The sequence below is a fragment of the Podarcis vaucheri genome (assembly GCF_965113315.1).
Source record: "Podarcis vaucheri genome assembly, chromosome: 3".
Lineage (NCBI taxonomy): Eukaryota > Metazoa > Chordata > Lepidosauria > Squamata > Lacertidae > Podarcis > Podarcis vaucheri.
The window spans coordinates 36,091,227-36,117,157 of record NC_138761.1 but is presented as its reverse complement, the minus strand read 5'-3'; the positions used below and the strand labels follow the sequence as shown (position 1 = coordinate 36,117,157).

The following is a 25,931-nucleotide window of genomic DNA, read 5'->3' as shown; positions in this document are numbered from 1 at the left end:
ATAAGGAGGAGGTGCCACAACACTAAAGACCTGGTCCCTATGTTGTGCGAAACATACCTCCTGATAAGATGGTATCTTCAGGAGGCCCTCATCTGCACAGTGCTTTGACCAGTTGGGTTTGTAGCAATCTTTCAGGCCTCTGGTCCCAAGCTGTATAGGGCAAAGCCAGCATCTGGAGCCTAGACTTGTAGCTAATTGGCAGCAGAGGATGAAGTGTGATGGTTGTCTATTTTGTTCCTTCGTTTCCAGAATGGACTGAAAGGTGGGTTCATGGAAGAGTACTTCTCCCATCACGTACCTCCATTTCCCTCAGTAGCAATGCAGCGATTGAGCTGGCCTTGTCTTTGTAGAAGGTGAGATGTGGTGCGGGCCCATGTGGGCTTGCCTTGTGGCATCAGTGGTGCCTGCGGTGGCTCTGAGCAGTACAGGGTAGGTGGATGTAGCCACCATTTTAATCACTCACAGTGCTGCCATGACACAGCATTCCTCTGTGGCATTATGGGGTCTTAACATGGCAGCTAGATTGTTTTAAAGGAAGTCCAAGCCCCTGCCAGAGTGCTGGAGCACTAGCTGGTACCCAAAGATGCCAAGTGCTGAAGTCATTCCTGGCAAAGTCCTGAACTGTAACTTTCAAAGTTGAATAGAAGAGAGTTTTCAGGCAGGTGCAACTTGTCACAGAGGAGTGAAAGAAGTTCAAAATCCCCTCTCCCACACAACTATGTAAGGTTCAGGAGCCCTGCCTACATTTGTATCTGGCCATCTTCTCTAGTGCTTTTTGCCACTCCCTCACTTAAGAAGTGGGAAAATAACCTCAAACAAATAAGAATATAATGGTGTGGTTACCACTGGTTCAACCCACTTTAAGTCAGTGTGGGTCACTAACATATAGAATAAGAGAACAAGACGAACATACGTTTAAAGAAGATTGGAAAATGTTTATTGAATATATTGGGGGGGGTTGTGTACACTTGAAAACATTGGCAGCATTAAGATAAATTCAGCAGTGTAAATAAGTTTTGATGGATGTAATAATGGAATACTGAATGATTTAGTTTATGTAAGGATCTATGTCGTGCAAAATGAACCATGGAAAGAGAAGAAGGGATGTCATTGATATTTTAAGGTTGTTTAAATGAATATTCTAAAATGTAAAACAGAAAATTTAATAGAAATTATTAAATAATAATAATAATAATAATAATAATAATAATAATAATAATAAGTCAATGTGAGCCCACCAGTTTGAAAGCCCTTTTGTTTGTGGATGCGATAGCAGATTCCTCCTTGCAGGATGGGTAGAAGTCAGACAAAGAATCTTTGTGCTGTCACAGATTCAATAGATGGGTTTTCTTTTCTAACTTTATAAGAACTTAATACAGACATTTTGCTGTGATCGTTTCATACATCCAGTGCAGTAGACAGTTGGAGTTGGCACCTTGCATTTCCAGTTTACATGACATTTGCAAGATGAATGGTGAGATTCTAGGCAAATCTATAACCTGTGGGTCTGGCTAGTGTCTCGCCCGCAGCAGCATAAATCTGAAACTCTTTGACCGCAGCCAGAATGAGTGAGAGCGCCTATGTAACCTGAGAACCAAATTGCAGAGCATGAGAACAAGTGCATGTACCTGTGTATTACAAATCCAAGTAACAGTACAGGTGTAGGAATGGGATTGAAGGCATCTGAGGCAGCTGAGGTCCAGCTTTTCTGATCTCCTCAGATCACTCCACAGGGCCAGGTTTAGAGGCAGGAAAGCTGGGAGACTGCCTGGGTTTTAAGAGCTGGGATATGCCAGTCACAAGCCAGCCATCCACTCAACACCTGGGGGGGGGGGGAGTACCAACTTCACTTGTAGAGTTGGCTCTAGAGTGCCAATGCAGGGATGTGGCCTTCCAGATATGGTTGGACTACAACATCCTTAATGGCTGACCATTGGCCAGGCTGGCTGGGGCTGGTGGGAATTGGAGTCCAACAACAACTGGAGCCGTTGGTTCCCCAGCCTCATGCTAACTTTCCCTTTACCTTCATGGGAAGGGGGTGCAGTCTTGGCTACTGCAGGCCACCCAAGGAATCCATATGACGAGGCAACGAGTAAATATAAATAGTACATAATAGCTACAGAAGAATTTTGGAGTGCAAAAGATGGAAATATTGAGCTACAATACCAAGAAACATGGCACTTCTGTCTAAAGCACAAGTGCAGTATGCTGATTTTAAGGATCCTTTTCATTTTGCTGCTACCTTACAATACCTTCATTGTATTAAATCCTACAATCTCCTCTCTCTAGGTGCCTTTGTAAATGGATTTCTCAGCTATTAATCAATATAATTTGCCAGAAGAGATAAGTTTTGTTTACTGGCAACCGTCCTCTGGGTCTATGTGTCAACTTCTCCTGTCAACCAGGAATCAGAAAAAAATGTTGTTTTTTGTTTAAAAAAACCAACTCACCTTTGATGCCCAACTAAAAATTCTAAATTGTTACAGAATGAATTTTCAAACGTTGCAGGGGTAGGAAGTTGTCATAGAAGCATAGAGCTGGATGTTTATGGCTCCTGGAACTTTGTTTTGCCAGGTGTAAGCAGTGCTGTGGTTAGGTAATTTCAGAGACTAGATACTAAAGGTATTTGGGGGGGGAGCAGAGGTAGGCTGTATAGATGCTAATCTGCATTACTTCCCCTTCTGCTAGGAGGAGCCATGGACTTCTGATGGCACCTCTGGTTTTAAGAGGTCTCTGGGTGCTTTCAGGCTGCAGGGTTGGTCCAGAGGCTGTGTCGAACCATTAGATGTAACTGAATACAGGAAAGGCTGCAACTTGAGTCAGGTTGTGCAATTCTGCAAACCAGCTGAGCAGGGACCATGTCGTTCCTGTGAGTACAGTACCTAGCCTGCAACAGGGGCAAAACAAAATTAAGTAATAGGAGGAGGAATGGGTCAGCCAGAGGCAACAGAGCTGGGATAGCACTGCCTGTAGCTGATCTAGTTACACTGTGCCATTTGGCTGGAAACTTTCTGCTCTGTTACCAAATGTCCTTGGCAGACGTTGCATTCACATTACCCATTTGTGGCCAGCACCATCGGGACGTAAGTAGCTTGGGCGGAGGGTGTGAGAGCATCCCTAGGCAGTGTGAGAACAAATTTGCAGAAAATGTGGGAGCCTCCTTCAGCGAGGCATGGATTTCCCAAAGGCAAGGCTGGTGTTCAAGGAGCCCAAAGTTCAGACTTTAGGATGGTGGACATGCCATGTGACTTCCCCCAAAGAATCTGTAGCTTAAGGGTGATGGGAATCGTGGCTCTGTGGGGGTAAACTATAATTCCCATGATTCTTTGGGGGACGCAGCCCATGAAAGGACATCCTGTTAGCTCGATATCGTGACTGCCTTGCCACGAGGTTTTACCTGCACTTGGTAAATTGCCATATGCATTCATCCAATCGTTCTTTTTCACAGGGGCAAAGTGTGAAACAAACCACAAACAAATCACAACCCGCCCTGCCTTGCTTTTAGAAGAGAAATACAAGAGCAAAAGCCAGGAATGATGAGTTCAAGAATCATATAAATAGGACGATGAAGTGCAACCAGAATGTTTCTAACTAACTGCTGGTATTATCCATGGCAGTGGCAATGCCTGAGAAAGTAAGTGAGTGTGGACTAAGCTAAGGTATTATTATCTGTGCCGCCTTGCTTCTTGTGTGGGCTTTAAGATCTATGCAAATGAAGTGTAATTAGGCTTGCCTCTGGCCACTTTTGAACCTGTCCAGCTTTGCTTCTTCGAGATTATTGCACGTTTACTTCATCCTTGATTCCCATCAGAAAAAAACCAAATGTGTACGAGCTGTTACTTTCAGCCCCAAATCTGGTTTTCCTTGATGCAGAATGTTTGTTTTCATTTGGGAAGAATGCACCAACGTCTGCCTAGAAAGGCTACTACAAATGTATAAAATGTGATATGAGAGAAAGGACCAAGCAGCCTACATGTGCAGTCACAATCCATCCCATGTAGTGTATCCATATAATACCCCTAGTGTGTGCAGCTAGCTGCTCAATATTTGTAGCTGAAAATACATGCTTTGCTACATGTGAACACTGAAATGTTACTGGTCCGCCCAAGAGATTTTGGATGGTTCTGTTAAAAAAAGAAATAGTAATGTATGAAGTGAAGCAACATTGATTAGGGATGCAACATGGCATCACAGTTTCTATTCCAACCTGCGTCCACCACAATCAGCACTGTTTCTGCTGCAGTTCGGGGTCCACCAAATGCTAAGTTATTTGTGTCGCTGCCTGCTATTTAACATGTGTTATGGCACCTGCATAACTTATGCAACAATTTGCATGGTTTACATCCATTTCAATGTAAAAGAAATGTCAAAATAATGTTTAAAAAGTTATAACAGTGGTACCTCGGGTTACAGATGCTTCAGGTTACAGATGCTTCAGGTTACAGACTCCGCCAAACCAGAGATAGTACCTTGGGTTAAGAACTTTGCTTCAGGATGAGAATAGAAATCGTGCTCCGGCGGTGTGGCGGCAGCAGGAGGCCCCATTAGCTAAAGTGGTGCTTCAGGTTAAGAACAGTTTCAGGTTAAGTACGGACCTTCGGAATGAATTAAGTACTTAACCCGAGGTACCACTGTAACTGCATATCACTTGCAGATTTAGAAGAAAACAACAGTGTGAACTAATACAAATCATATTCACATGACCAGTTTCCATTCCTGACCAATGACAATTTCCACTTCCCTTTCCATCTTCATCAGAATTCTTTTGGCAATCTCCAGCCTTGAGAAGGAACTCACATTGCTGCATAAAAGGATTCCCTTGTCCCATATATACCCACCTAGTCCTTGAGATCCTCAGTGGAGGACCTTTTCCAAGTTCCTCTGTCTACTGATGTGATGTGTATGGTTATTATGGACAGGGCCTTTTCAGTGATGGCACCCCATTTATCCAATGCCCTCCCCAGAGAATTTTGGCTGCTGCCTATACTTGGTTGCTGTCTTTTAGGCTCCAGCTGAAGACCTTCTTGTTCTCCCAGGCCTTTTAGTTGCAATGGGCGAAAGTTCGTAGGTCCACAATAAAGCATATATACAGGTTCTCGGGCTCAGTCCCCAACATCTCCAGGTAGCATTGGAATAAAGTCTGGCAAAAAACCTGGAAAGGGGCTGCCAGTCATTGTTGACAATACTGTGTTAGAAACATGTGTTAGAAAAGTAGAAATAATTCAGCCCTTTAGCCATCCTGATTGGAAATATAAAATGATAATGAAAGCATAGTGGTTGAGAGCCAGTGTGGTGTAGTGGTTAAGAGCGGTAGCCACGTAATCTGGGGAACCGGGTTCGCGTCTCCGCTCCTCCACATGCAGCTGCTGGGTGACCTTGGGCCAGTCACACTTCTCTGAAGTCTCTCAGCCCCACTCACCTCACAGAGTGTTTGTTGTGGGGGAGGAAGGGAAAGGAGAATGTTAGCCGCTTTGAGACTCCTGAAGGGGAGTGAAAGGCGGGATATCAAATCCAAACTCTCCTTCTTCTTCTTCTAAAGAGAATCATCTTGTTCAGTGCTTAAGAGAACTGAAGTAGGGCCAAAGAGATCCAGGTTCAAATCTCTGTTCAACTGGACCTTGGACCAATCAGTATAGCTCAGCCTAATATACCTCTCTGTGTTGCTGGAGAAAGAGGTGCAGAGAATCATGGGTGCCACTTCGAGCAGTTTGGAGAAAAGCCAGGATATCTGGGTAACAGATTATCACTCAAGAAGTACTAATCCACGCAAAAAACAACCAAGAGTTTTGTGGCATCTTTAAGACAAACAAATTTATTACGGCATAAGCTTGACATTCTTTGCAACAAAAGACGAGCACAGCTTCTCTTCTGAGCAATTCCTGTTAAGTGATCTTGACTCTGCATGCTGAGAAGTCTGGCAGTAGAGTAAGCATCTTTCAACTCTTTAAAAAGTTTAATCGGTGAGCTTTTTGCCTGTCCCAAGGCTTCTCGCTTAGAATGGCTCCCAGCAGCAACAGACAGCGGCAATCAATTAATAGCTTGAAGCCACTGCCTGAAATATTGAGCTTTGTGCGGAAGAGATCTGCATACGCCATCGGGCTCTCTTTTCACATTATCCTCTGGCAGGAGCTCCCAGCATGGTTCACTAGTGGGATCTGACAAAGGGCAGCAGCAGCAACAACAGCAGCAGCAGCAGCAATGCCTTTTCTGCTCCAGGTTTTAGTATGGTTATTGACTGAGCGAAACAAGCAGGTCATGCAAGGAGCCACGGCCAAGGAATAGACGAAAACAATTGCATGCATACTTGCTCTTTGCGGGTGAACAGGCTGTGGCTAACAGCCACACTGACATGTGGGAGGAAGTTAGCAAACATTTCTTGGGCTCCTACTGCACAACCCAATATCACCAGTGGGGAAGATAATCAAGTTTGGTGCTGGTGGTTTTTAATTGGTTCACATTCGGAAGGGTAAACCTTGAGTTATCTGAGAAACAATCACTGGGGAAAGAGGAGGAGCTCAGTGGTTTTGCATGCAAAAAGCCCCGGGTTCAACTGCTGGTTTCTCCCAGCCTAGCCTGCATCACAGTGTTGCTGTGAGGATAAAATGGGAAGAGGGCGAATCGTGTACCTTGAGCTCCTTGGAGAAGATGGAGTTAAAATGAAATGAAACTAATAAAATGCCATTGCTGAAAAAGCATCTTTATATTTACCTGGGGAGGGTTTTTTAAAAAATGACAGGGGCGGGGAAAGCTAACTATTAGGCTTACACTGTAAGGATAAAAAGACCAACCCTCCCCATATAAACCATCCCAGGCTCTGTGATCATCATCTGAGGCCCTTCTCCGTGTGCGTCCTCCATGTGAGGTCCGGAAGGTGGCAACACAAGAACCGGCCTTCTCTGCTATGGCTCCCCGTTTCAGGAATGCTCTCCCCAGGGAGGTTTGCCTGGCGCCTTCATTATACACCTTTAGGCACCAGGAGAAAACGTTCCTCTTCAATCAGGCCTTTAGCTGATTTGTATTCTACAGCATTTTACATGTGCCCGTGGGAAGGGGGCCGGGTATTGTTGTGCATGTTTTGTTTTTAATTATTTCCTTGGTTTTTATTCTGTGTTTTATTCTGTGAACCGCCCTGAGATGTTATAATGAAGGACGGTATATAAATCCAATAAATAAATGAAATAAAAGACGAGCCTCAGCCCAAAGACCCATCTGGCAAAGCAGGCAGTGGGTGGGTGGGAATGAATCCTTTCATTTCCTGTTGTGGTCCTGAGGTAAGTGCCTTCTCTGAAGATGGTATTTGCTTTGGGAGGAAATCCCTCAGTAATGCCACTGCCTTGCTCTGATAACCCATGTTTGAAGAGTGCTGTAAGATACCTTCTAAGCAAACAAAGGTTTAAAAACACAGGGCCCTGCCCTGCTTTGCACATGGTCCCAATATGAATCATCGCTCAAGATGAAGGGCAGCTGCTAGGCCCCACAATAAGCGGAGTGAAGCAGCTGATTTTGCGCATTGTTTCTTTTTGAATGCATTATTATTGGGGGTTTTTACCACTAGGAGGAGAGAGGTGACTGTGTTCTACTCGCAACGCCACAACAACATGGCTGAGTACTCTGCCCCTTGGTAAAGGACCCCTGGGTGGTTAGTCCAGTCAATGGCAACTATGGGGTGCGGCGCTCATCTCGCTTTTCAGGCTGAGGGAGCTGGCATTTGTCCACAGACAGCTTTCTGGGTCATGTGGCCAGCATGACTAAACCACTTCTGTGACAAGTGCCAGAGTGCATAGAAACCTTTCTGCCGCAGCGGTACCTATTTATCTACCTGCACTGGTATGCTTTTGAACTGCTAGGTTGGCAAAAGCTGGGACAGAGCAATGGGAGCTCACCCTGCCACATGGATTCGAACCGCCAACCTTCCGATCGGCAAGTCCAAGAGGCTCAGTGGTTTAGACCACAGCGCCACCCGCGTCCTTCTGCCTCTTGACCGGGTGGTGACAACAGGCACCATTTGCTGCTCCACCTGAGGCACTGAAATGTCTTGGGCTGACAGCTATGCATCTTACACAGTGACAACAAACATGGCTGCTATGTGTACAGTTAGGAGCAGGGCCATATAGCTAGATGGTGAAGCATTCTCAGTATGGCCAGGTAGCGCTAGGAAACATACCCCCTCTGATATCCAGGATAGCCCCTGCAAGTCGGTATAGGCCAGCATTTCTCAAACTTGGGTCTCTAGCTATTGTTGGACTAACTCCCATCATCCTTGACCACTGGTCCTGCTAGCTAGCGATGATGGGAGTTGTAGTCCAACAACAGCATGGTCAGACTTGGTACGAGGCAGCTTCCAATGGTCTTTGGGGTTTCTTACAGCAGCATGGACAACAAACTTGTGTGTTCAGACACAACTTTAGACAGCTATAGACGTCAGCCTGGGAACCCAGACTGGGTCAGCCAATTCTGAGCAGAGTGTACCCAGTTGTTTAAAGATTCATATACATGCACCTACGTTCTCCACATTGCTGCAGGATACAACAGTGTGCATACAGCCACTGTATTCATAATGTGTGTAGCTCATTCTGCTTCTGACAGCTTCTCTCCCCCTGCCCCCCCTCCCATGCTGACTAGAGTCTGCCTACAAGTCAGGAGCAGGTCATCTGACTTGCTCACCACAAGCAGAATCTGCAGCTTTTGTACCAACATGCAACCTCAAGTCATATTTAGACAGTTGGCAGTGGTGGAAAAAAAATGTCAACTTCTGTTCTTGGAGAACAAGTCAGACAACTAGTTTGCCACAAAGCAGGCAAGCACCATGTGTTTCAGTACTAAGAGATGTTGGCATCATTTCTGGTCCAGTTGAAAGGACTGCTCCTTTGGTCAGAGCAAGAATATCCCCCCCCCCCCGATAGGGTTTCTGTACCTTTAACAGGTGTGTCACAGGTAAACATGTTGGTTTATCATTTCACTCTTACTTTTCAGGAAATCTGAACAAAAGAGAACAGGTCTTGTTTTTTTTTATTGCAATACCTCAAATTATCCCTACATAGCAGCACAAAGTTCTCACCCTGAAGGTTTATACTTATTAAACTAGAATACTGGGTTTGTACAAGTACTTACATGAATATATATATATATATATATATTTGCTTTCGTAGATTTTCACGGGTACAGGAATGCAGGTTTTGGTGTCTTCGGGTGTCTTCCCGTGTAAGAGTCGGGGTGTCTGGGCGACGTTTCGACGAGGTCTCACTCGTCATCTTCAGGCTGGTGCTTTCGGCTTCTTGTTACTGGAACAGAGCAGAATCTGGTGTTTGAGTATTTATAGGAACTCAAACACCAGATTCTGCTCTGTTCCAGTAACAAGAAGCCGAAAGCACCAGCCTGAAGATGACGAGTGAGACCTCGTCGAAACGTCGCCCAGACACCCCGACTCTTACACGGGAAGACACCCGAAGACACCAAAACCTGCATATATATATATATATATATATATATATATATATATATATATATATATATATGCAGGTTTTGGTGTCTTCGGGTGTCTTCCCGTGTAAGAGTCGGGGTGTCTGTGCGACGTTTCGACGAGGTCTCACTCGTCATCTTCAGGCTGGTGCTTTCGGCTTCTTGTTACTGGAACAGTAACAAGAAGCCGAAAGCACCAGCCTGAAGATGACGAGTGAGACCTCGTCGAAACGTCGCACAGACACCCCGACTCTTACACGGGAAGACACCCGAAGACACCAAAACCTGCATTCCTGTACCCGTGAAAATCTACGAAAGCATATATATATATATATATATATATATAGCATGATGCTTTTAATTTTGTTCCTTCCCTCCTGCTCATTTCCAGATAAAAGTCAATATTTGCTACTGAAGCGTCCAATATTATTTCCCACCTACACAGGAAAGTTTTATTGCAATACAACCTTCATAGATTTGTCTAATTCTTGGGTCATTTGGGATGATCCAGTGTGTTAAAATAGTCTTCGTGAGTCGAGGGCAAAATCGGCCAACTTGAATGGCTTTAAGAGAGGATTGGACAAATTCATGGAGGATAAACTTATCAGTGCCTACAAGTCGTGATGACTACGCTCTGCCTCTACAGTTGATGGCAGAAATGCTTCTGAAGACCAGTTGTTGGAAACCACGAGAGGGGAGAGGGCTCTTATTCTGCTCCCTGGTTTCCCACAGGCAACTGGTTGGCCACTGTGAGAACTGGATGCTGGACTCGATAGGCCACTGACATGATCCAGCAGGCTATTTTTGTGTCATCACGTTGTTAAGTTGGAGGCAGGTGAGGACAACATGAGGGCCTGTTGATACCATCTGCCCTGTGGGAAGAAACATCTCGTGCTGGCTTGGTGGAGCTAGTTGTTTTGTTTAGTGTGCATGTGGCTCTTCTTGTGTTTCATAAATGTTGTGAGTCGAAAAGTGGGATATAAATCTACAGAATAAATAATAGTGGCTAGAGAAAATGGTTTGTTGTTAACTCTCCCTCATTTCTAAGGTCCCATACGTTTCAGGCAGTGCCGTGGTACCTCAGCTTAAGAACTTAATTCGTTCTGGAGGTCCATTCTTAACCTGAAACTGTTCTTCACCTGAGGTACCACTTTAGCTAATGGGGCCTCCCGCTGCTGCCACACCGCCATCGCATGATTTCTATTCTCATCCTGAAGCAAAGTTCTTACCCCAAGGTACTATTTCTGGGTTAGCAGAGTCTGTAACCTGAAGCATCTGTAACCCAAGGTATTATGCCACTTTAAACAGTCATGGTTTCTGCCAAAGAATTGTGGGAACTGCAGTTTGCTAAGGGTGATGAGAGTTATTAGGAGGTGCTCTGTGTTAAACCACAGAACCTAGAACTTGCCGATCAGAAGGTTGGTGGTTCGAATCCCCACAATGGGGTGAGCTCCCGTTGCTCGGTCCCTGCTCCTGTCAACCTAGCAGTTTGAAAGCACGTCAAAGTGCAAGTAGATAAATAGGTACCGCTACTGCGGGAAGGTAAACGGCGTTTCTGTGCACTGCTCTGGTTCACCAGAAGCGGCTTAGTCATGCTGGCCACATGACCTGGAAGCTGTTCGCTGGCTCCCTCGGCCAATAAAGCGAGATGAGCGCCGCAACCCCAGAGTCGGTCACGACTGGACCTTATGGTCAGAGGTCCCTTTACCTTTACCTTTATTCCCCCCACAAACCAAAAATTTCCAGGAGTTTTTGCTCTAACATACCAGGAATAGAGAAGCAGAGTCCCTGTAAGACTATCAAGTCCAGGGTCTAAATTTCCCTAACTTGCACCACTCAAAGGCTCCTTGTTTATGCTTTCACATCTCATCATTTCTTAGTTCAACCTGTTTGCTTGGCGATAACTTTGCTGATTTGGGCATAGCCATCCCAGGACACTGATGATCAGCCAGCCTCAGCTGAAGAGAAGGCATATGCTCTAATTCTAACACACATTAGGACTTGCTTTGTCTGCCACCGTCTCCACCTGTTCATATATTTACGAGGAAAATGTTAATTGCCGAACCTTTGGTGTAAATATAACAACGGATTCCACCCCAATAGCTGCAACTTCTTGCTTGTCGTATGAAATTGCACAAATGGCATCGCAGAAGTGTTGCCATATGTCCACCAGCAGTGCGGAGTCCACCAAGTTCGTGCAAATATTATGTGAATTATATTTGGAGTACGTAAATAAGCTGTGCAAATTAGGTACGGCCCTCTGGCTCACAATATGTTTTCAGCAAGTCTCTTTGTGTGCTGAACTAATTGGTTGCTTCTGATGCTACCTTTGCAGCGGTTCTGCGTTAAGGCAGTAAGGCCAGGGTTCTTGCATATTTTTAAGTCCTTTAAAAAGGGGGGGGGGAGAGATTTTCATGTTTCTGAAAAATAAATCCCGTAAGACCCCTGAAGCACTCCATCCCTATTTGCACCCTAAAATATATGCACAAACGAAATTCTATGAAGAAGGGACTTCCTTCTGCTTTTGTGCATTTCAAAATTGCAGCATTGCACGGTAATCTGGGGCTGGCACAACAGCACCATAAAAGTACCATTGCCATAACAGAGGGTTGGAGTGTGGGAGTTTAGCTTCTGCTGCCATTCCTGGCTCTGTTACTTTAGTCAAAAAGAGCCTGACCCACCAATGGCCCGAGGCCCTTGGTTCCTAGGGATGAGTATTAATTAAAGTGAGGGTGTTATTTTAGTTATTTGCTCGGTTCTGCAAAGTGCCACTGAGTCCCTGGAACATGAAGCACCAAAACCTTGCTCATTTGCCTGTCAATGATCCTCCCTTGCCCTGCAACTTGGTTTGGTCTTAACTTGCTTAATGTGCAGGCAAGACTGGACTTAGCAAGCATGCATGTTATCTCTTGTTTTTTATTTATTTTTTTGGAAACAGATTGTTTTATTGCTCAATGCAAGCAACTCTGGATGTATGTCTAGGGCACTGTAAACCAGGCTTGTTTAAAGTTACTTTGGCCAAGCAGTTTATTGCAAAAGTACTTTATCACCAACAGATCTCAAATGCTACATGCTGCTGGTTATTTTCCCATGGGATGAATGGCTTTTGCGCTCTCTCTCTCTCGTGTGTGTGTGTGTGTGTGTGTGCGTGCAGAGGTGTAGGAAGGTCAGGTGGTACCCAGTGTGGAAAATCTCTTGTCGCCCCCCCACATTGTTGGTTTGGGGGGTAGTTGGCCTACAAAAATGGTTTTACGTTATTTCATATTTTGTTACAGAGGAATGTGGATTCTGAGCCTGAGATAACAAGTAGGCGACTATGGACAGATACTTCAATCTACAGAATGGATTGTGTTTTGGCTTGTGTTATTTTATTTATATTTATTGTTTATTTATTTAATAAAATTTATTTTAAAAAACCAAAACAACAAAAAACCACAGCAGTAAAATCAAGAAAAATTAACAATTCTACTTTAAACCATACAAAAGTTAAAATATTAAGATGAAAATTACTTCAACTTCCTAAGCATCTAGGTATGCTTGCCTAAAGAAGAATGCTTTTAGCAGGTGCCCAAAAAGAGTCTAGCAAAGGCACGTGCTTTGTTGAAATTTCAGCCTTCACGACATAGGAAAACGGCCAAGTAAACAGCTATTTTCGTGGAGAAGGGTCAAGATATTAACTAATATGCATGAAATTTCATATGTATCTATATAATCCCTAATGTAGTAAGAAAAGACCTTTGGAGCAGGCATTTTCAAAAAAAAGTTTTTTTATGAACCGCCCTAGTAGGGCAGTAATTGTTTCTTGATAATTTGTCACCCTCCCTCCATGATGGCACCTGGGGCGACCCCCCTGCCCCCCTTTCCTATGCCCCTCGCTGTGTGTATGTGCAAGAGCACTGGTTATTTGGTAAGACAGTCCACTCCGGCTCATACATCAAAAATGGCTGAAACCGATGCAATTTTTCAAAGATGGTTCTAGTCCATAAGAGTCACTCCCTAAAATTGTGATAGCTATAGAGGATGTGTCTACCCAGTTAAAAAAAAGCCATCACTGTTTTGAGGGCTCTTTTGAAAACCTGGTTAGTAATAATAATAATAATAATAATAATAATAATAATAATAATAATAAATTTTATTTATATCCCGCCCTCCCCAGCCGAAGCCGGGCTCAGGGCGGCTAACAACACTAAAATAGTGCAACATTATAAAAACATCATAAGAATTAATTAAAATCAAAATTGATGGCAACCATAAACTAAAGTATTGTAAAGATTGCCAAAGGAGGGAGTCAGGCTGTGCCCTAACCAAAGGCCTGGTGGAACAGCTCTGTCTTGCAGGCCCTGCGGAAAGATGTCAAGTCCTGCAGGGCCCTTGTCTCTTGTGACAGAGCGTTCCACCAGGTTGGAGCCGCAGCCGAAAAAGCCCTGGCTCTAGTTGAGGCCAGCCTAACCTCTCTGTGGCCTGGGACCTTCAAGATGTTTTTATTTGAGGACCGTAAGTTCCTCTGTGGGGCATACCAGGAGAGGCGGTCCCGTAGATACGAGTAAGCTTTTTGATAGTGATTAGCCTGTCTGCATTAATTTATATTTATATTTCTGTTTTTGCTATTTATTAATTTATAACCGCTGAGTGCCAAGAGAGTATTTAAGTGCCAGTTGACAGTAGTAGTAGCCCGATGGCTCATCCCAACTGCATGCTTTTCACATGGCAATTTTCTTACATTACAACATTTCCATGTGGAAGAAAAGCACATATTCTATGATACATGATACAGACATGGTACCTGTGCAGGAAAACAGTCGTGTTTAAAGGTGCTTCTAGAAAGCATTTTTTTCTGGATCTCAGGCGCACTAACTCAGTACACTGGAAGCCTGCAAGCCACACAGCTCCCCACACAAAACCAACCAGATCTCTTGTCTATTGACATAGCAGACATCTCAGGCCATCTGTGGACAACAGTTTTTTCTAGCTTCAAAGCAGAGTCCAACACTGATGGGATTACAGAGGTGTCTACCTCATCCCATAAACATGCCTTTGATTTTTTAAAAATCTAAATGCAAGACATTACATTTATCTCTGTTGAATTTCATGGCTCAGAGTTCCAGACTGATAGAAACTGTTTTGAATATAGATTCTGTCTTCTATGGCATTAACCACCCATACCAGCCTCACAACATCTGCAAATCTAAAAAGCATCCCCTCTATGCCCTCATCCAAATCATTTCCACCAAAGTTGAAAAGTAAAAAAAAAATCAATTTTGCACCTACCCCAGTTCGTATGAGGCCTCTGTCTGTCTGTCTGTCTGTCTGTCTGTCTATCTATCTATCTATCTATCTATCTATCTATCTATCTATCTATCACTTGATGCTGAAATAGGCTTATAAGTAATTTACACATTTAAAAAACAATTACATAAGCATTAAAATATAAAAACACACCATTAAAACACACAATTATACCGCACGCACAATAAAACAACCCAGTAATTGAAACAGGAGATTTGGGTTGAGAGGCACTGGGAAATGCCTATGTAAGCAGGTTCATCTCCCAAAGCTAGCAGAATGCCTCTCATATTTCAGCAGGGAGGGCATTCCACAGCACCAGTGAAAAGACCCGCCTCACATCACTGCAAACCGATAGATAAACCTTCGCCCATGGCAAGGCTAACTGTGTTCCATTTATCTAAATGGTCTTACTGGGCAATGCAGGCAAAGTCAAGCAGTCTGGTTCAGAGTGGTTTAGGGCTTCATATGTAAAACAAGAAGACCTTACAAGTGACTTGGTGGCTTACAGGCAGCAACTGCAGATCCCTTAGCATGGTTGTGATATGTGCCCAGAAAGGGGGACCACCTTCCACCCAGGCTGCAGCTTCTAGAACACCCATAAGGAAAGCCCCACAATGAGTGCATTACTGTAGTCTCAATGAGATATTACCAGCACATGTATCACAGAGGCTAAACTAACCCTGTCCAGGAAGGGGCACAGTTGATGCAGCAGCCCAAACTGGTGGCAGGCACTCTTCTTTTGTAAGGGTTGCCTGGACCTCCATAGACAAAGTTCCAAGATCACCCATGAACCATGTACCTGTTCATTCAGAAGGAGTGCAATCCCATGCAGAACAGGAACAATCCCCCATTTTCAGACCTGGCCACCACAGTGTCTCTATCTACAAAGGATGTAGCTTCAGCTTATTGGTCCTCATCCTGCCTACAACCACACCCTGCCACTCAATGAACACACACTGGGTACTGCTGTTCAACCAGCTGTGGACCCCACTCTACCTCCGCAACTCTGTGGTGCTCTAAACCAGCATTTCCCAATCTTGGGTCTCCAGCTGTTTTTGGACTACAACTCCCATCATCCCTAGCTAGCAAGGCCAGTGGTTAGGGATGATGGGAAATGTAGTCTGAAAACAGCTGGAGACCCAAGGTTGGGAAACACTGCTTTAAACCAATTGCTGGAATTGTTTGCCTGACACTTGGTGGCCATCAAGTTGTGATCGGTTTGCAGTGCTGGAAAGCCAATGTTGTGTGCCACCCCAGTCCCCAGGATGACCATTCAATAGTTTCACATTCTCCTATTGGGAAGAATTTCATTGCTTTGCCTTGAGTGCCAAAATGCCAGAGGCTAGACCCCTTCTTTAAAAGCCCCGACAAATTCTAAGCGGAATTCTGAAACATCTTTATGTCAGCCCCTATTGAAGTCACCTGGCATAAACACACACACACACACACACACACACACTCCAAGGCAGTTTTTCCAGCTCGGTGATTAAACTGACAGCTGAAGACAGGAGATAACCAAAACAAGAAGCGTTTGCAAAGGAGATTACTTTTACCCCAATGCTTCTTCCCATGCACCTCGTAAGCACTGCAGGCCAATTTCTTTTGCGTCTTGGACCAATTCTCTTTCCCCCTAGGATAGCTCAAGCACATGCGTCTCTTATCTGTTTAATGTACAGTCCAAAGGGGGAAGAGTCACTGTCTCACTGTGCCTGTTAGAGCACCCCCACCATCCCACTGCCTAAATATAACACAATCTGGCTGCTGAAAATGGTCTATTTTTGTAGTTCTACCAACACCTCCTCTAAAGATAGGCACTGCATGAAAAAGACCAGCTAATTTTGGACCAAGGCACTTTCTTCTTCTTCAGTGGTTTGGAAAACAAAGCATCTGACAGCAGCAGCAGCAGCAGGAGCTTTGTTTATGAACGCCTGGCTCCTCAGGTGTTAAAAGGTTTTGGGCTTTTATGCTATTTCTTACCAGCCTTCCCCAAACGAGCTTGGTTGCTTTCTTTGGCGATCACCAGAAATAGAAACAAACAGGCAAAAGACCTTGCTTTCTTCCACTCACAGAGAAAGAGTACATCTGACGAGGACAGCCTAATGGGATTTGATCATTGGAATTTAAGCTTCTCTCAATTTGCACAGCAGTTAAAGGAGATGTGCAAAGTGCTAGTTGGATTCTCTAGGGGAAGTCTAAGAAACATACACATCCCATCTTAATAGGCCTTTTTAATAGTCTCTAAAGTAGCAGCACTGCTGCATTTCCACTTGTTATTTTCCCAAATTTATTTTTCTTCCTTCCCTCCTGGGTAAATACATTTTATTTTATTTTTACCCTAGAATGCTGTTTTTCCCCCCAAGATGATGCTTGCTTTCTGCAGTTTTTATGAGAACTTGTATTTAACAAATTGTTGGTTGTTGTTTTTAATTAATCATTTGCTGCACTTTATTTAGGCTTGATTCTCAACTGGCATGCTTTCAAGAATCATACAGTTTTGAATTTATTATTAACAACTAACATGGAGGCGCTAATAACCATAAGAGGGAAGAACCCCACCTCACCCTCATTTTAGATTGCAATCTTAGCCAAACTTCCTGCAAGTCAATTCAATTGAACTCAATAGGATGTTCAATGGAACAGGCATGCATCTGTTAAGAGATGGGGACTATTGAGATCAAGCAGATGCCTTCACTATACTCTATTTGGAGCACCTGCTAAAAGCATTGTTTAGATAAGCGTCTCCACCCCCATCATTCAGCCCGGACACTGAGGTCCTCCTCCAAGGGCCTTCTGGCGGTTCCCTCCCTGCGAGAAGTGAGGTTACAGGGAACCAGGTAGAGGGCCTTCTCGATGGTGGCGCCCGCCCTGTGGAACGCCCTCCCATCAGATGTCAAGGAAATAAGCAACTACCTGACTTTTAGAAGGCATCTGAAGGCAGCCCTGTTTAGGGAAGCTTTTAATGTTTGATGCTTTCTCGTATTTTTAATATTCTGTTGGGAGATGCCCAGAGTGGCTGGGGAAACCCAGCCAGACGGGCAGAGTATAAATGAATTATTACCCAGATCCTTAGAAAGTTGAGGTAATTCTAATTTGTTTTAGTTTTTTAACTTTTGTATGTTTTAAAGTATGTTTGTGATTCCGCCCTCCCTTCAATTTTACTGTTTTATTTTTGGTAAACTTCTTTGAGGTTGTGTGTGTGTTTTTACAATCAAGTAGCGTACAAATGTTATGAAAGAAAGATTAACTGAAGTCAAGTATGTATCCCCATGCTACTGCATTCATGCTAAGCTGTTAAAAGGTTCAAAAGCAGCTGATTGCTTAGAACTTTTTAGGAAAATATTTCTCCCCTACAGAATCCATGTACTCAACGCACCATGTCACATGCAGGAAACTGTGGGATTTAGTCACATCTAAAGTTAAGGGGGGGGGGTCACAAGTGTTTCTATATTTGTTATCCAAGCTGCGAAGGGAAATGCTGATTTTTAGGTTCCTATTCAGACACACCACATGCTGCAGTGACCTGTACTTGCCGACTCCTAACAAATCGCCGGTGTCTGTTGAGAGGAATGCTGTTAATTGTTACTGCGAAAGAGAGTTTATTAAAATACTTAAGATGAGAGATGTGTAATTAACGCAGCTTTGTGCTCTAATGGGTCCCTTTGCTCAGAGCTCTTTGAAAAATTAATTAAGTGGCCCTCCACCCTCATGTGGTGATAAAGATACACCAATCCAGCAGAAGGGTAACCCCGGGCAGGCAAGATTGCCCTGCAAAAAGAGACAGAAATATTGAGTGGGATCCAATTCCCAGCTCCCTGCTCAATCCGCAGGGTAAAATGGGGATTAATTTGATCCACCAGATTCTGAACTTATGGAACCCCACACAAACAGCTTATTACTTGGTTAATTAAAAGTACACCCTGATCTATGCTTCTGGCCTGGGTGGTTTAATGGTGGTTATAGTGAAATATAGAATACACCAATAAAACTCTACTTCTTAGCTTTTAAGTGAGACGAGCTCGGATGAATTACCGTATTTTTCGCTCTATAACACGCACCTGACCATAACACGCACATCGTTTTTAGAGGAGGAAAACAAGGGAAAAAATATTCTGAATGAAACAGTGGACGTATCATTTTTGTGCTTCATGCTGTGGCCACAGACATGTGATCTGATGGTGAATTTGGGGTGACCCAATGCAAAAATCCTGAGAATCCATGTGGATCCATGCTTTGTAACCACGTTTTTGCACCATTGCAGCCCCAGGCAACAATGGGTGTGTGATTTTTTTTGGGGGGGCAGGCTGTAGCCATGGACATGCTGTGTGCTCTGATGGTGAATTTGGGGTGACCCAATGCAAAGATCCTGAGGATCCATGTGGATCCATGCTTTGTAACCACATTTTAAGTGGGGAGGGAAGGAAAAACACAGAAGGCTAAGAATGCAGGAGAGGGCTATAACGTGAGGAAAGGAAGGCAAAAGTTTCCCCCCGCCCACCCACACAAGCCAGCCAGCGTGTGCTCTCTCTCTCTCTCTCTCCCTCTTTAAATGGAAGAAAGCATATTTGAATGCTGTGTGTCTCCAAAAACAAAAAGCAGGAAGTCAAATCAGAATTTTAAGCCGAACCTGTAATCTCTCTTCCCTTCACAAACATTGTTCCTCCGGAGCAGGGAGAGGATAGAGCGACGCTCTGCTTTCCTCTCTACTTGCCTGGAGGGGAGGGGCTTTCCCTGCTCTTTGTTCCGTTTGAGCAAACACAGCAACGAAACAGAGAGGGCGGGCAGTAAGACCCTGAGGCAGAATGCAGGAAAGCTGCCACTTCCTCTCTTCAGGCTTCCCTTCTCCCTGAAGCGCGGTTTGATTTTTGCCTCATTTTTCGGCTCCAGGGATCACACATTCGCTCCATAACACGCACAGACATTTCCCCTTCCTTTTTAGGAGAAAAAATCTGCGTGTTATAGAGCGAAAAATACGGTACCTGTTTGTAAAGCTCAGAAACATCATCTGCTCTGGAGGTCTGTGGAGGAGGAGGTAGTTTTACATGGAGATGAAGATACGGAAACTCTCCCTGCTCCCCAGGGGTTACTAGGGGGTTACCAATTCCCCATTGTTGGTGGCATCTGTCTGTCTCGGGGAGACAATGGAGTGTGCCTTTGGGGGTGAAGTCAAGCTATTGAAAGGTTACTGCGCCTGTTGTGGTTGCAGTGACTGATACAAGAGAAGGATGTTTTGTTGCAGCTGGGGCAGATGAAGGTGTCCGTTGTGCTGATGCAGGTTTCTGTATCATGGTTTTTCTTCTTTCTGCGCTCCTCCCAGCATTTGTTCCTCTTCTGGTTACTGCTGTGGATGTGTGACCTGTCTCCAGGCACCACAGTCATCTGAAAGGGGTTCTCACATGGCAGGGTTGATGTTGCCAGCCCTCATGTCATCTTTGCAACACAAGAGTTGGCTGGCCAATGGACCTGGTGCCTGAAGCCAGCTCCCCAGCATCCTCGGGGATCCTGCCATTTTCCATTCTGTGGACGTGACCAAGCCAGTGTAGATGCTGCTGAGACAGGAGAGCAAACATGCTGAGAATGTGATGCAGTGCATATGTCAGGTGTTGTCGGGGACTGGACTGAAGAGGAATGGTGGAGGCTGCCCGTCACCAACCATCCTGAAAAGAGGGGGACAGTATAGATTTACAATGGTGGTTTGCAGAAGGTCATGACTCAGACAGAAGGAGGACACAGCTGGGAGATAATGGAAGGGGAAGCGGGGGAAACATCAGAGCCAGAACAGCTGGCTGACACGTTACCATTAGAAAGCATTCCCGACCTCCCTTTTCCTAGAACCAGGAGGGCTGTGAAAGGGGAAGAGCAGAAAGCGGAAAGGGCCTTACACAGCCACCGTATGAGGGGTGGAGCTGCAGATGACGGAGAGTAAAAGGGGGGGGGGAGATTACTTGGAGCAATGCCATTAATTAATAGGGACTACTTGTTAAACCACTGAGCCTAGGACTTGCCGATCAGAAGGGCAGCGATTTGAATCCCAGCGATGGGGTGAGCTCCCGTTGCTCAGTCCCTGCTCCTGCCAACCTAGCAGTTCGAAAGCCCGTCGAAGTGCAAGTAGATAAACAGGTACTGCTCCGGCAGGAAGGTAAACGGTGTTTCCGTGCACTGCTCTGGTTCGCCAGAAGCGGCTTAGTCATGCTGCCCACATGACCCGGAAGCTGTACGCCTGCTCCCTCGGCCAATAAAGCGAGATGAGCGCCACAACCCCAGAGTCGTCCGCAACTGGACCTAATGGTCAGGGGTCCCTTTACCTTTACATTCCTTTCTCTCTCTTTGTAAATCCGGAATAAATTCCGTAGCAAGGACTCTTCTTGTTACCTGCTTTTTTTTGCCACCACCGGGGGAGGGATAGGATTCCCTGAACCTTGACAGGTGTTGAGGCGTTGCTCCTGGCGGTTCTAAGTTGCCCAAGACTTGCTTCCATAAAGCAACATGCTCAACAGAACAAGCCTGGTAGATCTTCATCTTGGTTTTGGTCATAAGCATCACATTCTCCCACACCCTTTTGGACGGCGAGCCATTGCCATAGCTGCCAGTTGCTATTATTTTTTCCTTTCTAGTTTGACAACTGGAGTGGGGGACCAGTTTTGGCTCAGGAGTCTTTTGTTGCTGATCACTATTCTGTGTGAATTGTCCATGTTCATTTAACACAAGGGAGACCCTATCAGGAAGTCCCTGCTGGCTGGCTGGCTGACCTAGGCTTAGGAACATAGGAAGCTGCCTTCTACTGAGGGCTCATCCACACTTCCACTTGTCCTGCGCCTGGAAAGCACAGGGATAAAGGGAAGATGTGGTAGAGATGCAGGATACTGACCAAGGCTTATCCTCCCTCTCTCATGTTACTAGAGCATGGACTCAGCCGATGAATGGTGGGCGATTAAGGAGAGGCAAAAGGGCGCACTCCCTCATTAAATGATGGCATCTGCTGCCACAGGATTTAGCGATGGACACCAACTTGGACAGCTTTATATAAAAGGGGTAAGAAAAATTAATGGAAAGTAGTCACCACACAGCTGTTAGTTGCAGCGGCAGAGCATACACTCCCACTGCCCGGGTTGGGTATGGCGCTGCCCAGCCGAGGAAAGGGGTGGCAACTGCAATTCTCCTCCTTTTCTCCGCCTCCCGGGTCAGACCTGACCCAGAAGTGGAGCTGTGGCTGGGCGCAAGGCAGCTCCCTTGCCCACTGGAGCCAGACTCCAATAAGGGAGACTGGGAGGGGGGCAGCTGGTCGCACCCCCTCTCAAAAATGCACCCAAGATCATGGCCCCCCAGCACCCTCCACACAACACCCCTGGCTGTATGCTGCCTTGAGCATGAGAAGTACGCCCCTGAAAGCCAGTCACTGGGAAACTGAGCACTGTTCCACAGCATTTGATATTTTCATTTATATACATTCATTCGGAATAAGATGGGTTTATGAAGCATTCTTTATCCACCCACCACGGTGACAAAGAATTCTATGAAACAGTAGTCAATATCTGAAATTACTGTTCAGCGTTGGACATCATTATTGAATACACAAAGCTTCACAGCTTGTCTTCCACCGTACAAAGTTTGGTACCTCGCTTCATTTAAAGATTTTCAGAGACTTTGATACTAAAGATTTCATTCTGAACTTTTTATGATTTGAAGGAATTCTATAGAGATTGCCTATTACGTATGCATATGGTCATTGCGTTGCCTAGACATTGTTGAAGTCACTGGGAAACAGCACAGAAAGAGGGCTATTTCTCTTACGCTCTACTTGTGGGCTTCCCATAGGCATCTGAGTTGTCTCTGTGGGATCCAGCAGGGCTATTCCTACATTCTAAGGCTGGTTTAACCATAATAATAAAGTTATTACTTAAAACCTGCCCATCTGACTGGGTTGCCCCAGACACTCTAGGCAGCTTCCAACCAAAAGGCTTTTCCGGAGACGATGGGCACTCTCTCCTGACATGGTTTTCAGCTTGGCTAGGCAAACCATTGCAGTAACCGTTTCTATTTTTAAAATCGTACCTCTCTGCCGCTTTAGTTTTTTATGCTGTTTTAGTGGTTTGTTTGCTTTGTAAATGGCTAGCTTGCTCCTCTTCTCACTGATTTTGTTAGCTGCTGCCATGAGCTTGTTGTGGACAGGCAGGATGTAAACGTTTTAATGAGGAGAATGGAAATGCTGTCATACCTCATGTTACGTTTGCTTCAGGTTGAGTGTTTTCAGGTTGCGTCCCACGGTGACCTGGAAGTACTGGAAAGGGTTACTTCCAGGTTTCGCCGCTCGTGCATGCGCAGACGTGCAAAATGACGTCATGCGCATGCGCGGAAGCGGTGAATCGCGACCCGCGCAGACGCGGTTTGCATTCCTTTCAGGTTGTGAACGGGCCGCCAGAACGGATCCTGTTCACAACCAGAGGTACCACTGTGGAATCTCAAGAGTTGTTTCAACTGGGTCCTCCTCAAGAGCCGACCAACTGAAATGAACAAATCTAAGTGAGTCGTGTCCATTTACTTCAATGGGTCTACTCTTGAGTAGATACCCTAAGTAAAGACATACCTACTACTATACATAGAATTGCCACTAAGCTGCCAGGAGCACAGAGCAGTTGGCCCAGAATCAGCGTCTTGAGTGCCAGGAACCCAAGTGTTTTTCTCAAGAGGACAAAACTAACAGCCCAAAAGACAGTTCTAGTTGGCTGGAGGCAAGAGTTTCCCCTCCCTCTTGAGGCTAGGAAAGGTACAGTTGTGCTCCAGAGCCACAGGCAACCACCTTCTAAGTAAATATTTGTAGGTCTGGGCTAGCCAAGGGGAACAGAACAGGAAGCCCTAAACAGTTTTAAGGCCTTAGCCGCACATAGGAAGCTGACTCATACAGTGTCTATCTAGTTCAGTATTGTCTACACTAATTGGCAGCGACTTGCCGAGATTTTAGACAGGAGCCTTTTATAGCCCTGCCTGGAGATATCAGCGACGGAACCTGCGACCTCCCACAGGCAAAAAAACATACTGCACCAAGAGCATGCCTCTGATCTGATAGTTGTCCTTAAAATAGGAAATAGGGAGTTGCTCTATACTGGGTCCAACTGCTGATCCAGTCTAAGTTCAGTACTGTTTGCACTATCTGGCAAGTGGCTCTCCAGAATTTCAGACAGGTCCAGACGATCTGGATGGAGATGCTGTTGACTGAAGCTGGGACCATCTGCCTGCAAACATCTACCACTGAGCTACACCCCTTTACCCATAAGATTTTCAGTGTGAGAAAACTGGACCAATCCAAATCGAACCCAGACAGCTTTGAGCAGTAGATTTCTCCTAAAACTTGTCTGCTATACAGTGGCACCTCAAGTTAAGAACTTAATTCGTTCCAGAGGTCCGTTCTTAACCTGAAACTGTTCTTAACCTGAGGTACCACTTTAGCTAATGGGGCCTCCTGCTGCCGCCGCACGATTTCTGTTCTCATCCTGAAGCAAAGTTCTTAACCTGAGGTACTATTTCTGGGTTAGCAGACCTGAAGCGTCTGTAACCAGAGGTACCACTGTACTGAAAAGCTGCTGGCTCAAGAATTCACTGGGTGGCCTTGGGCAAACCACTTTCTCTTGCCTAGAATATGGAGATGTTAAAGACCAGCTCTGCTCTGTCACTAAGGTTAATCAAAAATATTGCCAGTCAAATGCTGCTGATTAAATGATGGACAATAACTACAAACATGTCGTCCTGCAGCTTCCATTACGCCAACAAGTTCCAGGCTCTTGTTTTTAAGTCCACATCGCTCGGGCCTCCCTTCCTCAGGACATCTGAGGACATGTTGTCTTTGGGAAGCTAACCATCACCACACTTTGCTCCAAGGCTGTCGATTAATCCTTTGATTCTAGGATCAATTATCACATGTTCATTATCCACAGACTTTTTGCAATAAAGGAGGTATCTAATATACAGCTGCAATGGAGTCAGGATAAAGAGCAGTTATTATGGGACTCAGCAGTTGTGCTGTGGCAGACAAAACTGCTGCATAAAGTAGGAAGAGAATTCCCTTCCATCTTTTCTTAGGAGGTCCATTGATCCATTCACCTCTCAGACATGTCTACTGGCTCAGCAAGCGTTCGGATTGGGAGCCATAAAAGTACTGATGTGGAACAGTATGTCCCTTTCAGAAACGGAGCCCATAACTCCATATATGGAGTCAATAATTAGTGAAGGGTGGAGTCCCTTACAGCATGACCTTTGTCCTGGATATTTCCTGCTCCCTACACTGTTTTCATGATGTTCAGCTTTTATTTGGCTCACTGTGGTGGAGGGATAGGAAGAGGCACCAGCAGAATCTCAGAACCCTCCCATTTTGAGGGTTTTTAAGGTTCTACAAGTCTCGTAGAACCTTAAAAACTAGCAAACTGATTGTGGCAGGTGCTTTCGTGGGCTAGAGCAGGGCTGGTGGGTTCTGTGTCTCTCCAGATGTTTAACTCCACCTTCCACCAGCCTCAGCCAACATGGCCAGTTGCTCAGCTGGAAGGCCACATGTTCCCCATCGTTGCACCACAACCCACCTCATCACAAAGCCACAATAAGAACGTAAGAGCCTTTTGGATTGGGCCAAAGCCCATCTAGTTCATCATCCTGTTCTAACAGCGGCCAACGAGATGTGGGGAGCCCACAAGAATCATGGAATCAGAGGACTGTAGAGTTGGAAGGGACCCCAAGGGTCATCTAGTCCAACCCCCTGCAATGCAGGAATCTTAACTAAATCATGCACAACAGCTGACCAACCTCTGCTTAAAAGACCTCCAAGAAAGGAGAGTCCACCACCTTCCAAAGGAGTCCGTTTCACTATCAAACAGCTTTTACTGACAGAATGATGTTTAGTTGGAATCTCCTTTCTTGCAACTTGAAGCCCTTGGTTCCGAGTCCTACCCTCCAGAGCAGGAGAAAACAAGCTTGCTCCATCCACCATGTGACAGCCCTCCAGATATTAGGTGGCTATCAAATATCCTCAGTCTCCGCTTTCCCAAGCTAAACATACCCAACTCCTTCAACCATTGCTCATAAGGTTAGCTTCCCAGACTTGAGTGCAATACAGTGGTACCTCAGGCTAAGTACATAATTCGTTCTGGAGGTCCGTACATAACCTGAAACTGTTCTTAACCTGAAGCACCACTTTAGCTAATAGG

At 45.2% G+C, this 25,931-nt stretch overlaps 2 long non-coding RNA genes across 2 annotated transcripts in view; both read right to left on the bottom strand.

The window, feature by feature from the left end:
* The window catches only part of LOC309527909, a 264,484-nt gene that overhangs the window by 94,563 nt on the left and 143,990 nt on the right, over nt 1–25,931 (bottom strand). The window lies entirely within an intron of this gene.
* Nucleotides 1–25,931, bottom strand: part of LOC309527899 — a 48,354-nt gene that overhangs the window by 18,368 nt on the left and 4,055 nt on the right. Inside the window, exon 2 of the long non-coding RNA XR_014217412.1 lies at nt 19,722–20,399. This is a non-coding gene — a long non-coding RNA (uncharacterized lncRNA). The remainder of the gene's footprint in view (nt 1–19,721; nt 20,400–25,931) is intronic.